The sequence below is a fragment of the Pinus tabuliformis genome, chromosome 4_2 (assembly GCF_031772625.1).
Source record: "Pinus tabuliformis cultivar Carrire ecotype Pingquan chromosome 4_2, CPIR1, whole genome shotgun sequence".
NCBI classification, from domain to species: domain Eukaryota; kingdom Viridiplantae; phylum Streptophyta; class Pinopsida; order Pinales; family Pinaceae; genus Pinus; species Pinus tabuliformis.
The window spans coordinates 871,194,849-871,208,347 of NC_142304.1; the positions used below are offsets into that span (position 1 = coordinate 871,194,849).

At 37.6% G+C, this 13,499-nt stretch overlaps 1 pseudogene; it reads right to left on the reverse strand.

Annotated features, from left to right (window-relative positions):
• Nucleotides 1-258: 258 nt before the first annotated feature.
• LOC149172438 (SKP1-like protein 1B) lies at nucleotides 259-1,332 on the reverse strand (annotated as a pseudogene).
• Between the last annotated feature and the right edge of the window lie 12,167 nt (nucleotides 1,333-13,499).

Sequence of the window (13,499 nt, forward strand, 5' to 3'; positions counted from 1 at the left end):
AAAAAATTCAAAACGTTAAAACCATGCAATTGGAGCCCATTTCACTACACAGTTGACAGAATAGTTGCAATATTTATTAGAAATTGGACAAGCCCAATACTACTGAAGGAGTTGCTCCGAGATCTTTACAAAATTATTCAACCAGAACAAACCATTGGCCTTAAAGTTTCAAAGCCGGTCCAGTATTAGAAATTGACGAATCCAAACAAGAAAAAGTATACCACTAATAGTTTCGACTACAATAAAAGCAAACACCAATTCCCTAGAATCATTCAAAGGCCCACTGATTTTCACGCCTGACCTCCTCCTCCTCTTCAGGAGTAAAATCATTCCTTATGTTGAAAGTTCTACGTATTTCTTCTGGCGTTTTCCCTTTTATCATGTCGGCAACAGTCTGACATGCAAGATCTAGCAGATTTTTTATGTTTAGGTAATTAGCAGCCTGCAAAAACCCGGAAAGCTTAATAAGTCAAAATTTCTGTAAAATATACAAATGTATCTTTTTTTCAGAAGATATATTATATTGAGGAAATACAAAATGGACATGATAGATCTGAAAATATCGATGGATGATCATCTGAAAAGAGAGACAGACATAGAAGATCTGTTGAAACTGATAGATTTGCAGCATGGATCGCGTGTGAAAAAACTGATGGTCAAAATATATAGCATCTGAGGATGAAGAGAGAATCAAATTTGCAGCATGGATCGCGTGTGAAAAAACTGATAGTCAAAATATATAGCATCTGAAGATGAAGAGAGAGACTCAAAAGGGCTGCGAGCATTACTAAAGACCAAGATATTGCAGAACAATTACATGGAATGAGACTACACAGAGATTTCTAGCATTGAAGGATCTCAAAAATTAAAAAAACAATTAGTTGATGGAACATTGATTTACTGGAGAAGCCATCGGTAACTGTACTCAGAGGTTCCAAACAATTTGGTTGGGGTAATTCAGGTAGATTAGACCCCTCAAAACAACAAATAAGAAAAGCGATAGTTTGGTTCAAAGAATACCAAATAAGAGTTTCTGACAGAATACCAGGATAAGGTCGAATAAAGTCGCCTGATCGACTTTTACGAATTCTCCATCCCAAGTCTTGATTTCGTCTGCCGATTTCTCATGTCTTGAGTATCGACATGGTACTTGCAGTATTGGATGACCTTCGAGAGTATCGCACTAGAAACGTTTGGCAGCGGAATAGCATTGGCGGTGCCAGTGTCCTCGATCATGTACTTGATGGTCTGAGATTCAAATGCCACAGCCTCAGTGACATCAAACAATTCGCCATCTGAGCTCTTCAAACTCACCTTGCTTTCCGAGGCCATGGCTCCCCAACTAAAAAGTTGATCCGAATCGAATAAAAGATGATCTGAATAAAAAGAAAGGACTGAATTTCTGTGTATAAGCGAAGAGAACTCCAGAAAGTATGAACGAACTTTTGCTCGATCAATATGAGATGAGCGATATGTGGTAAGGGCAATATATTTATAGCCTGATTGATTACCCAAATAACCATGCCATGTGCCATTCGCTGCCTTTTTTAAATATTTTTTCTTAACTCTAGTTAACATAACCCAAATCTGGAGCTTTTAGGGTTTTCTTATTTTATTGTTTTATACCCGCTAATTGTTTTCGATTCATGCTCCACCTATTTTATTTTAGTGTATTAGTGGGCCAAATTGCATCTGAAATTACTCTTTGCTAAAAATAGCTAGTAAAAATAGCTAGTACGTCTTGTTAGCTTAAATGTAGTTAATAAAACAAAAGAATTAACAAAGACAAAAAATCATCATAAAAATAAAACAAATAATAAAATATTATACTATTGAATGTCATCACCAAAAAATAAGAAATATGATTAACTAATATTATTTATTGAGCCGAGGGATGTGTAAGTTTATCAGCCATTTGTTCTCTTTAAAATAAAAATAAAAATTATATTGTAAACAGAAAAATAATGTTGGCTATAATAAGAAAAATAAGTAAAAATGAGTGCTGTTGGAATGCTCTAAACGAGTGCCTTCAAAAAATGAAGATACCGAGAAATATGTACCAGAAAATAAATGCAGAGAAGAGATTCCAACCGTTCCCTCTGTATGGAAGAGACTTCCTGAGGAGATATTAGAGTTGGTCTTGGCCAGATTTCCACTGAAGAGAATCCTCAGATTGAGAACAGTGTGTCACAAGTGGAACATATTATCATTGAGCAAGAGGTTTACCATACTTCATTCTATTCTCCAAGCCCTAAGTGTGTTCTTGTTTGATGTCCTTGATGGTTAATACAAAGTGAGCTCCAAATTTGACCATGAAGGTTGCAAGGGAATTCCATGGACCGAGGAAGAACACAGGTAAAAATTTAAGCCCTGGATACCTTTTCTCTCCAATAATTTTATTTTCGGCAATAATTGTACAGACCAATGGTATTCACTTGACTTCAGTCCATTGCATAGTTTGTTCCCCTGTTTTTATCTTATATATCAATATATTAAATTACTCCGACAGCTCTGTATTGATTTGGATTTCTGTTTCTTTGGGATTTTTAGAGCTTCAAAGTTTTAGTTGTTTGAGATTCTTTATCATTAGTTTATTGATTTGACCTATAAATTTCCTCTAGGTTCTATTCTCGTGGGCCTGTTATTAGAAAAACATTATGCTGCAAGTTTTCTACCTTTATCTCTGTGAAAAGGAAGTATATATTTATATTCGTTTGGATTTTTTGATGTTATTTTTTCTTTCACAATTTTTTTTACTGCCATTCCATTTTTTGAATGAAAATAAACAAATTGGATTGAACCATTCAATTTTTGTGATGGTTTTCTTTATGGTGAATATTTTGAAACTTTTTAGAAGGATAATGCTTATGTTCCTCCTATCTGGTTAATTTCTTGAGGACCTATCCTAAAAACTTAATAAACAAATTTTAGGCCACCTAACTAAGGTTGTCACAACTGATAATTAAAATAAAAAATCGTTGCCAAAGTAAAAACTCTTAAAGCAGGTTTGAGGCACTCTAAGGGCCTGCATACATTAGTTGGAATTGATCAGATGTGTTCAGGGTTGAGACACTCTAGATCTTCTCTTAATGATCCAGGTGGCTCTAGGGACACACACAGGACAAAGAGGGCTTATGAACACTCGAAAATAAAAAATGGTCAGAATGATTTCAAACTAGGACTTGAGTGTATATATCATCATCCTGATCATGGCAATGTGAATAGTTCGCCAATCCGAGCTCGTATGAGCGAGAAAGAGCCAGTCAAAGTTTTGGTCAAAGTTGGGCTGTGGGCCAGGTTTGAGTGTCCTACAATTTGATTGACCCCAAGGCATGAAACTTAGCTCTCGAAGTGGGCTAAATTGTTGCCTCTTTAATTTGTCTAATAAGCCTTATGTTAGACAAATTTGAATAAATTGCCCTATTATTAATTAAATATATATATATATATATATATATATATATATATATATATATATATATATATACAAAATCTATGTTTAAATATGGGCCGGTGGCCACGACCCTGCCGGACCCTCCATCGACCACCATACAATGTTCGTATTAATGGGGTGGGCGGGCCACCTCTGGTGAACCCGACCCACATCCCTATCCACAAATGTACGCACAGTTAATGGGAGGTCTATGGGTATCGAGCCTGTGCCAGCCACATCGGCTGGCCCGCGACCATGCGGCGGGAACATGGCATGTCAAATAAAACAACGCGACTCCCTTTTAATGCACACCACGCTGCCTTTAATACCACGTGGAACTGATGGCAAGAAATGTAGCACAGGCCACCAAAACAGTGGAACCACCACCCAATAATAAAATCTAAAAAAAAAATATTTTGCATGTTAATTTGGGAGGGGTGGAATTTGATCCCCCAACCCCTCCTCAACCATTTTCTAAACTCTACCATTGCGCCAACCAACCCCACATGGGTTAATCCACCCAGGATTTACATATAAACTCATTTTTGTTAGTGCACCCAGGAGCAGATGGAGGAACTAGGAGCGGACATAGATTTTGAGACAGAGGAGGCATGATATTCTTTGATGCCCAAAGATTCTTTGGGGAGGTAAAAAAAAATTGTCAGAACATAGTCAAGTTTATAGTCGTTTTTCACGGTTTTCTGTAGTGATCACAATGGCGAGGTCAAATTCACCTTTTGAGTTGTGTATTTCCAGTCCACCCATGGAGCAGAATCTTTGAGGAATCTAGGGGGAATCTAAAAGATTCCTTGAGTCCCAGATTCTCAATTTCTCAGAATTCTGAAATTTGACAATCGATTTTGCACTATTCGATGCCACAAATCTAATGGTACATTCAGATTTTTCATTTTCACATTATATTCTTCAGCCACGTTTCTAAGTGGAATGTAGGTGTTAGCATTCATGTGTGAGCAACAATTTCCATGCGATTGATGCCATCCAATCAATGGCACAAAAAGCTTCAGTAGTTTGACATCCGCTTCTTCAGATGGCCCTTGGTTGTGAAATTTTTTTTCGCCTTGATCTGCCGGCTTACATGAACAATGGGTTGCCATTTGGCAGCCCAAGATCAATTAAAAATTTGGTGTGGGTCAGTCGGAGGCCCGACAATATTCGGACCCCTCACCTCCTAGCTACCATTCTAGCACTATACCAACTCTACTCACTGTGGTGCTTGTTACATTATGGGCAGAACCAATACTTGAAACTTGTTATTTTTGTGGCTTTATATTATTATTGTTAGGTCGGCTTGGTTATATTGTGTCCCCTTAGACTCCTATATATAGAAATGAGGTTTTGTCATTTGTATCATCTGTGAATATTTCATTTGTGTAATGTAAAGGAGGTTGCCCCCTCGAAGAGGTTGAATTCTAAGGCGTTCAACTATCTTTTCTATCTTTTTGTGATTTGGTTTCATAACATTTGGTATCAGAGCTTTGGATTCTAGGGTTTCTTTGCTCCAAATAGGTTATCGTGGCATTTGCGCTATAACTTTAACTTTAACTTCTTCTTCTTCTTCTTCTTCTTATTCTTCCTTTTTTTTCTGCAACATTTCAGACACTTAAAAAAACCCATTTCGGTTGAAATCATTCTGAACCTCGGGTCTGAATTTCTAAGCTTTTCACGCTATATTTGCGGAGTTGAGCTCCTACAAAGTGAAAAAAGGTGTGTAGATTTTTTTAAATTTTTGCATAAGCTTGGTTTGAAAAATTAGTTTGAAGGAATTCAAAGGGAATAATGAAGAATTATTAGCATTAATTAATGCCCCGAAGAAAGAAAATGCAAACACTTAGTAAGCAACCTGAAAGCTCTAGCATGACTCGTGAAGAAGAGGAAGAAATGCAACATGATATATCAAAAATAAAAGACAAAGTACAACAAATTTCACTCTCACTAAAGGCAAATGAAGCCAAGATGAATGCGGTGAAAGCTAATATGAATGGCATGCAAGTGAAGATGAATGGTGTGGAAGCTAAGATGGATGGCATGGAAGCTAAGATGAATGGCATGGATGATAAGATGGAAGAAATGAAGATAAATTTGAATAAGTTGCTACAAGAAATGGTCACTAATGGTGAAAGGGTAGTAAAGGAAACTCATGATGAGAACAAAAGAAATGTTAATCATGATTTCATAGACTCTAATGTTGGATTGAAGACCCACTATATTCCAAAAATCGATATGAGGAAGTTTGATGGCAAGGATCCCACAACATGGATACTACAAATAGAGCAATTTTTCGATCTCCATAATGTGCAAAACACACAAAAGGTACGTATTACAACTTTATGTTTGGAACCAAATCAGTTTGTATGGTATCAATGTCTTTGGTCTTGTAAACAAATTTCCGCTTGGGCAATTTTTACGGAAGAAATGACAGCACATTCCGAGGATACAAAAAGCAAAACCTTTTTTATCCAATTGATAAGTCTCAAACAAAAGGGTTCAATGATGGAGCACATTGAGGACTTCCAAAAATTGAACATAAGGGTAAAAGATATTCCGGAGGAGCATAGGATTGATGTGTTCATAGGGACTTTAAACGATAATATCCAACATGAGGTTTGCCTTTGGGACCCTGATTCATTGGAGAAGGCATTCAGGTTAGCAAGAAAAATGGAAAGCAAAATTATGGCAACGAGGAAGCCTACCACTCACAACTATAAAGATGGAAGTGTTGTTACCCCTAGCCTTCCACAACCTATAAGGTTGACACCATAACAATTGGAAGAAAAAAGAGCAAAAGGGATTTGTTACAGTTTTGATAGCAAATACACTAAAGGTCTTAAGTGTGTTGAGAAGAAATTATTCTACATAGATTGTGAAGAGGAGGAAGAAAAGGAATAAGAAATGTCAAAAGAAGAGGATACTCTCCAGGAACAAACCCTAGATAAAGAAGAAATGAATCTGACCATATCTTGTAATGCATTTGTTGGAATTACCACTCCTCAAATTATCAAGATAGAAGGACATATCAAGAATAAAAAGGTAATAATGTTGATTGATTCAGGAAGTACCCACAATTTTATTCATTGTAAGATAACAAAAGAATTGAATTTCTTCCTATATCCAGCACCGGAGTGTCAAGTGATGGTTGCAAGTGGAGGAACCATAAATTGCTCTAGAAAGTGCCATAATATCAAGCTATCCATGGGAAAATATGTATTGAATAGCCCAATGCTTTCCATTCCAATGGGAGGTGCTGATGTTGTACTAGGAGTCCAATGGCTACAATCCTTGGGTACAATAGCTTTTAATTTTCAAGAAATTTTCATGAAATTTTCTGTGGAAGGAAAGGAAGTTGAATTAAGGGGTATTGCAGGGAAACCGGGAAAGATAATAAGCTCTAACAGTATGAAAAAGCTTCTAAAAAAGGAACAACGACCTCGAGTAATTGCACAATTATGTTCGCTAGATATTTCCACATCGAAATCATCTATTTCTCCATATCTCCAAAAAGTCTTGTACAATCATTCCAAGGTATTTGAGACTCCCAAAGGTCTCCCACCTATTCGTGATCATGATCATGCTATACATTTGATTCCAAGAAGTGTTCCTCCAAACATCAGGCCGTACAGATATCCCTATGCCCAAAAGAGTGAAATTGAACATATGGTTGCAGAAATGCTAGAGGCTGGTATAATTCAACCTAGTCAAAGTTCTTTCTCCGCTCTAGTAGTATTGTTGCACAAGAAGGATGGATCATGGTGCATGTGTCCGGATTATAGGGAGCTCAATAAGCTCACTATTAAAGATAAATTTCTCATTCCTGTCATTGATGAATTATTGGATGAATTTCATGGATCAATTTACTTCACCAAGTTGGATCTTCGTTTAGGATATCATCAAATCAGAATGAAGACTGAAGACATTCCGAAAACAACATTTAGAACTCATGAGGGTCATTATGAATTTTTGGTCATGCCTTTTGGCTTACTGATGCACCTTCTACATTTCAAGGTTTGATGAATTCCATTTTCAAACCCTTCCTTAGAAAATTTGGTGTTAGTATTTTTTGATGATATACTACTCTACGACAAGTCTTGGAAGGATCATGTTGAACATGTTGACAGGGTGCTACAACAATTGGAGGAGAAACAATTATATGCAAAAAGCTCCAAATGTTTCCTTGGAATATAAGAGGTGGAATATCTGGGTCATATTTTATCTCATGAAGGTGTTAAGGTAGACCCTAGCAAACTTAAAGCCATTAAGGAATGGAAAATCCCCACATCCATAAAGCATCTGCGAGGATTTCTTGGGTTGACAAGGTATTATCGCAAGTTTGTTAAGAATTATGGGAGAATAGCAGCACCTCTAACAACATTATTGAAGAAAGATGCATTTTCATGGACTCCGAAGGCAACAAAGGCCTTCGAACATCTTAAAGAGGCAATGTGCCAAGCACCGGTCTTAGCTACACCGGACTTCACAAAAACCTTTATTATGGAATGTGATGCTTCAGGAAATGGAATTGGTGTTGTTTTAATGCAAGATAAAAGACCCATTACTTTTGAAAGTCGTCCAATCAAGGAAAGTATTTACACAAAGCTATTTACGAGAAGGAAATGTTGGCAATACTACATGAACTTAAGAAATGACGACCCTACCTAATGGGAGGACACTTCAAGGTAAAAATGGATCATGATAGCCTTAAATACTTTTTAGAACAAATATTATCCTCTGAAGAGCAACAAAAATGGGTCACAAATATGTTGGGTTATGACTTTGAAATCATCTACAAAAAGGGAAGCAAATGTTATGGCAGATGCACTCTCAAGAAAGGATGAGGATGTGGAAGCATTATTGTGTGCCATTTCTATTATCCAACCAAATTGGATAAATGAAGAAAGGGAAGAATGGAAGAATTACAAAGAAGTGTGGGCACTTATTCAAAATTTACAACAAGATTCCAGTACATCTGATACATTTAGCTGGAAAAATGATTCGTTATGGTACAAAGATCGCTTATACCTCTGTAAGAATTCCCAACTCAAACAAAAGATTCTTATGGAATTGCACACTTCTCCCTTATAGGAGGGCACTCAGGATTTTTAAAAACTTACCACAGGGTTAAGAAGGAATTTTTTTGGTATGGCCTTAAATCAGATGTTCAAAAGTTTGTGGAGAAATGTTTGGTTTGCCAACAAAATAAAGTTGAAACAATTAAGACCCCAGGTCTATTACAACCTTTATCCATTCCGAGCCAACGTTGGGAGGAGGTTTCAATGGATTTTATCACAGGTTTACCCAAGTCTGAAGGAAAGGGTGTCATCATGGTGATAGTTGACAAACTTACCAAGTATGCACAATTTTGTGCATTATCACATCCATTTAAAGCCAGTACAGTTTCTACTGCATTTATGGAAACAATTCAAAAGCTACATGGAAACCCAAAGATTATTGTAAGTGACAGAGATCCCATTTTCACTCGAAATTTTTGGACATAATTATTTTCTTGTCTTGGTACTCAGTTAGCTCATAGCTCATCTTATCATCCTCAATATGATGGGCAAACAGAGATAGTAAACAAATGTTTGGAAGGATATCTTCGTTGCTTTGTATCTGATAAACATACACAATGGGTCAAATGGTTTCCTCTGGTTGAATGGTGGTATAACACTCATTCCATACTGCAACAAAAATGACCCCATTTATGCCACTTTATGGATATCAGCCACCATCCATCACATCATATTTAAGAGAAAATTCTAAGGTTCAAGCAGTGGAACATCACATCGAGCATCAACAACAAGTTCTCCAACTCTTAAAGGATAACCTCGTGTTGGCGCAGAATAGAATGAAACAATAGGCAGATCAACATCGCAGCGAAAAAAGTTTTGATGTAAGTGACTGGGTATTCCTACGGCTACAACCATATAAACAAATGTCCCTCAATCAAGCTAAGAAGGATAATAAATTATAACCAAAGTATTATGGTCTATACAAGGTGTTGCAAAAGATTGGTGCCATGGCATACAAATGGAGCTTCTTGTAGCTTCTCTAGTGCACCCAGTTTTCCATGTTTCATGTTTAAAGAAGGTTATAGGCGACAAGCTCCCAGTTCAAACAATATTGTCAGAACTTGACAAGGAAGGAAAAATTATATTGGAACCGGAAGCAGTCACAGAGACAAGAACTCAACAGCTACGAAATTGATCAATTTCGGAGTATCTCATCAAGTGGAAGAACTTATATGCTGATGATTCCACATGGGAGGATGAGAATTTTATACAAAGCATCCATAACTACTCAAGCGTTGAGGACAACACTTTTTTGAAGGAGAGGGGCATGTTAGGTCCCTATAATACTAGTGATTCCCCCATTACTATTGTCATTGTATCCCTTATTATTATTGTTGTGCCCCTATTGTCCCCATATTTTTATTATTGTGCCCCATAGAATCCCTCTATTGTTATTTTTGTGGCTTTATATTATTATTGTTAGGTCGGCTTGGTTATATTGTGTCCCCTTAGACTCCTATATATAGAAAGGAGGTTTTGTCATTTGTATCATCCAAGAATTGTTCATTTGTGTAATGTAAAGGAGGTTTCCCCCTCGAAGAGGCTGAATTCTAAGGCGTTGAACTATCTTTTCTATCTTTTTGTGAGTTGGTTTCATAACATGGATGGACATGACTAATCGGAAGATGAATGGCGGAGATCTTATAGCGGGAGGTTAAGTTAAGAGATGGATGAGCGAGACTAATCAGAAGATGAATGGTGGAGATCTTATCGCAAGAGGTTAAGTCAATAGATGGACGAGCAAGACTAATGGGAGATGAATGGCAGAGATTATCGCGGGAGGTTAAGTCAAGAGATGGACGAATAGGACTAATGGGAGATGAATGCAAAGATCTTATCGCGGGAGGTTAAGTCAAGAGATGGACGAACAAGACTAATTGGAAGATGAACGACGAAGATCTTATCGCGGAGATGAAATGAATAGATGGATGGATCACATCAAGTCATGTGGCGAAAAATAAATAAATAAATAAATAAAATGGTGCGGAATGATGGAGCGGGTTTCCGTATGCGGTAAGCAGTTTCTCACGCACCCTCAAACCCTCAAAGCTGTAAGTTGTATTTCTAAATTTTCTATGATTAGCCTAAGTGAATGACACATAGCACAGGAAAACCAATTTCTCGCATGCTCTAGGGCGGATATCGATCATGCAAAAATCCACACGAGATTGCGGGATAGCCGTCAGATCATGCGGGTTTGATTAATGGTGGAGATTGGGAGCGCATAAAGTATTGAGACAACACAATAGCCATTGGATCAAGCTAGATATATTGATGATGGAGATTTGGAGCGCATAAAGTCAAGCGTTGAAATGAATCAAACAATGATTGGTCAGGTTTATTGTGGATCGGACGGTAAGGAGATCTACGAGTATAATCTGACTAAGACGTTGTTTATTGGCTTCCGCTTAAGCATTTCGTGCTGAAGGAAATGAGAATATGAGTTAGATCTATTACAGAAAGAGAGTGATTAAAGATGATAACGATGAAATGAACTAAGTACTGAATTAAGAAAACAAACTTGCCATACCCTGACGGGAACCTCACCGGAGAGACAGCGCACTGCCCCTCCTCACCTCCCATCACCCCTCGAACAACATGCAATGTAGACTCTTTGCTACACATGAGACTAGGGACCAGCTTGTGGAAATTTCCAGGATGATGATGGACATATTGGGGTCTCGTCCTACTACTCTCCATCCTTGCTTCAAAACCCTAAAGTCTGCTCCAAACTGTATATGACTTTTTTAATACTCTTAATATGATTCTCAAGCATCTTCTCATTCATCTTAATTACCTGATCTATCTGCTCATCCTTCTCTTCAATACTCTTAAGGAGAATCTCTTCATCTTTATTCTTATTCTCAACCCTCTCCTCATAACGATAATTAGAAAACTGAAACACAACCAATCTACTTGACACTGCTGTAATGGAAATGCAACGACTTAAGCAAACAAACAATTAAACCATGAATCTATGCTAGCATACATGTACAATAAAGAGGAGACTTAGCTGCTAGGGTTGGGCCCTAACCCAAGAGCTTCACCCCTCTGAGTTAACTCATTGTTGGCTCAAAACAAAACTCATTCTTATTATCAAAACAATGGGTTACATAAAAAACTGTCACAAGTCTTGCAGCTCGAAAATAAAGTAGAATTTTACAATCAAAAGTCTGAATCCTACTGAGGTTCCAAGCATCTATACTTATACGGCTGAAGTCTCCAATGACTTCCTTAAAATTAGGGAGGCTTGACTCCCAAACTTGAGATAACTGGTGCTTTGACTTTCACTTGCTTGGCTGCCTTCTAGTCCTCATGACTTTGCTAGTTCACTCCGAGATGATGAAGGAATATTTGAATGGAGGGTAGTAAATGAGGAGGATTTAACTCCTATAATTCCTCTCCCTTGTCCCATTCGACTTTTGACCAAGGCCTTTGGTAAAATTCCTTGCTTTTATCATTTATTCCCGTGTTACATGCACATTAGACCACAAAGCAAAATATCCAACTCTAACTCATCTCATAAACAAAATATAATCAAAAGTATGCAATAAGTTGTGAGAATAGTTGGTTTGACTAAGCTAGGAGGTGAATTAAGGGCCATATAATTACCCAATGATGAGGCTCATTATCACCCCCCTACTGAAAGTGTTGCTCATCCTCTCAGAAACTTAGTCAATGTCCATGTCTTTCATGGCTCTAGTAGCCTTTCTCACATCCCATGCCTCTGTTTTGGTCTCTTCTTCTTGTGCATAGAAGCCTGCTTTTCTTTCTACTTCTTCCCACTGCCTCTTTTCCTCTTCTTCTTTTCTCCCTTCTAACATTCCTAGTAGTAATGGTGGACTGAGTTTTAGACCTATCCAATTGACCTTCAACCTTTGCATTGATTGCTTATACATATGTGTCATGTTGAGTTCCTCTCTCAACCTTTGAGGGGAGTGATATTCTCTGATCTTCAAGCTGTGTGGAAATGTGTTCCATCTCCTTTAGCAGGCATGTATACTATCATTGACTAGTAGCCTAAACATATCCTCAAAATGTGAAATTGCTTGCTCTTGGGCAGCAAGATATCTAGGTGCTAATTGAGGATCATTTGCAATTAGATTATGGGTGCTGATTGGGGCCTTGGTATTTGATTGTTCATCTCTGATGAAAATAGGTTCATTATGCTCTCTGACCAATATTCTTTTCATCTCTGTAGCCCTTGACTCCTCATTGTTCATCCATGATGCCAAAGCCATTAATTGCATATCTCCTAGCTTGGCATTAGGATCCCAAACATTCTTGTCTGTGAGGGCCTTGTTGTGCAAGTAAAATTCAGCCATTTTGGCCCTATCCTCTAGTGTACTTTGATCACAAAGATCAATAAACTGCATGTAGTCCTGAAATGGCATGGTGCCCCTTGTGTTAGTGTTTTAATATGAAATTGCAGCCATTGTTCTCTGAGGTAAAGAACATAGGATTTAGCTGGCATCCTACACTGGATGGCCTCCAAGGAGAGGCTAGCCATACATGCTAGTTGGTTTTCCCTTTCATGCAGATGTCCTTTCAGCCATGCATTTTCCCTCTCAAGTTGATCTCTCATTATTGCTTCTTTGTCCCTTGGTGTAGGGGAACCTTCAATCTTAATAGGGATTTTTGTTGATATTTGTGGCTACCCTTGTTTGATTCTTGTGCTCTTTCTTGTTCTGAAATATAGAGGGGTTAGCAATGAAGTGAAAAAACAATGGAATTGATGGAGAGATGCATGGTAAGGAGTGGAGGAGATGAATATATGTGTAGCAGGGTTCCCTTTGGATCTTCTCTTTGCTCCTTAATTTTTTTTCTCGCCAGCTGCAAATAACAATTATGTCTTTTTTTTTTCTTTTTTCTTTTTCGTGAAAAACACCTAGGCTGCCTCAGAGTGGTTTCACTCTAGATGTTTTCCCTAGGCACCTTAAGGAAGGTTTTCACCCAGGGATCTTCTTATTCTTTTTTTATTT